The sequence below is a fragment of the Hyla sarda genome, chromosome 3, assembly GCF_029499605.1.
Source record: "Hyla sarda isolate aHylSar1 chromosome 3, aHylSar1.hap1, whole genome shotgun sequence".
In the NCBI taxonomy this organism is placed as follows: Eukaryota; Metazoa; Chordata; class Amphibia; order Anura; family Hylidae; genus Hyla; species Hyla sarda.
In genome coordinates, this window is record NC_079191.1 from 135914754 (window position 1) to 135917174 (window position 2421).

Sequence of the window (2421 nt, forward strand, 5' to 3'; positions counted from 1 at the left end):
GTCCGATGACTAGAAACACCGGCCATCTCATCCAACCTAAACTGTGCTCCGCTCTGCCCCTCATCATTCTCCTCCTCCAGTTCAGCCCCCACAGGGCTCATGTAGCCTTGAGATGTAGGCGCAATGTCTCCATTGCCGTGACCAGCCATGATTTCAATCATTTGTTGTAGGAAATGTATTAGTGGAATTACGTTGTTCATGGCATAATCCAGGCGACTTACAAATAATGTGGCTTCCTCAAAGGGCCTCAGCAAACGGAAGGTGTCATGTATGAGCTGCCACTGGTTCACATTGAAGTTACACAGGGGAGTACTCCTATCTACTTGGATCATCAAGAAATTGGTAATGGCTTTTCTTTGTTCGTATAGTCTGTTCAACATATGGAGGGTGGAATTCCAACGTGTGGCAACGTCACAAATAAGACTATGCTGTGGGACACCATTCTGACGCTGCAGCTCAAGGAAGGTGTGCTTGGCAGTGTACGAGTGGCTGAAGTGCATGCACAGTTTTCTTGCCATTTTCGGGATGTTTTGCAAATGGGGTGAAGACTTGAGGAAGTGCTAGACAACCAGATTCAACACGTGTGCCATGCAGGGCGCATGTTTCACACTTCCTTTTCGCAGTGCGGACACGATGTTCTTCCCATTGTCGGTCACCATGGTTCCCATTTCGAGATTTCGTGGAGTAAGCCATACTCAGATTTCTTTACGAATTAACTTTAGCAGTTCCTCCCCTGTGTGACTCAGTTCGCCAAGGCAAACCATGTGAAGAACAGCTTGACACCGCAGTGCCCTACACACATAGCATGATGAAGGGCCACCGAGATTTGGACGTGCAGTGGAGGCCGAGGACATGGTTGAGGATGAGGAGGTGGCGTTGCACACTGTAACAAGACCAGGAGAGTGTGGAGGAGGAAGCGGTGTGACCTGTCCAAGTTGCTGTTGTGGCTGTGCAGGAACCACATTTACCCAGTGGGCCGTAAAAGACAAGTATTGTCCCTGCCCGTAGTTACAGCTCCACACGTCGGCGCTGCCGTGCACTTTTGAACACACCGACAGGCTCAAGGACTGGCCCACCTTCTCTTGTACAAACTTATGCAGGGCTGGTACCGCCTTCTTCGCAAACAAATGACGGCTTGGGACTCTCCACCTCGGCATGGCACAAGCCATCAATTCTCTGAAAGGTGCAGAGTCCACCACTTGAAAAGGGAGGGCCTGCAACACCAGCAACTTGGACAGGAGCACATTCAGCTTCCGTGCCGTTGGATGAGTGGGCGCATACTGTTGTCTCTTGGACATGGCTTCGCCGAAGGATTGTTGGCGGAATGGCTGACTAAAAGTGGGAGAAGCAGGAGCATCTGGAGCGACAGAAGGAGGGTTTGACACACAGCTCCCTTCAGCTGAGGTGGTGGAGCCTTGGCTGGATGCAGGAGGGAGCGAATGGCCACTGGGTGATGCAGCAGGCTAGACCACTACATCGGAGCCACGGTTCTCCCAGGCCGATTTATGGTAGTGAAGCATGTGTTGACGCAGGGCCGTGGTGCCGACATTGGGACCCTGGCCACGCTTCACCTTCTGCCGACAGATCATGCATGTGGCTACGTGAACCTCCTCCGGATGCCTTATGAAATACTTCCACACCGCCGAGTAGCTGATTTTCCCACCTGCAGTCCACACTAATTGACTGCTACTGGCGCAATCTCCAGGAACCCCTGTTCCACTACCTCCCAGAAAGGTAGGCTGTCGCGAAGCAGGTGGTCTCCCCCTGGCACGTTTGGCTCCTGAATTTCCACTCCTGCAACCACGCTGACTGCCAACCGTGCTACCGCCTTGCTGCCTCAAGGGCAACCTGCAACTCTCTTCTCCTGCTGATGATGAAGCCCCTTCTGCACCCGGCTCCCAATTGCGATTGGCTTCATCATCATCAACAGGTGTGTGCACATCACTGATGTCCTCCTAAGGTTCCCCAAGAGTGTCTGCTTCAGGACCCTGAACCCTTGCAACACCGCCTCCCATGTCACTCTCCGCATCACTACTTGGCCGCCTAGCGGAGCAAGCGGCGCATGTCTCCTCCCCTTCTCGGCTGTCCAGTAGCTGCTGACTGACCTCTATTAGATCGTCCTCAGCAAATAGTGGAGCTGAACCCACAGCATAAGATACTTCTGTAGGAGAGGGAACAGCATAGGACAAAGGCAATGGGAGGACATGGACTGCTCCCGGGCCATGCCAACTGAGGGTTGTGTCTGAGGAACCCACCGACTGTTGACTGGGGGTGTCAGATGTCACTTGTGATGATGTGGATGAGCGTGTTAATCAATCAACGATGGCAGATGGGTTGCTGGTTGAGACATGACCGCTGGCTGATAACGGGAGCTCAGGCCTCTCGCTGCGACTCCTGCTTCCACTCGACCCAAGTCTGCTG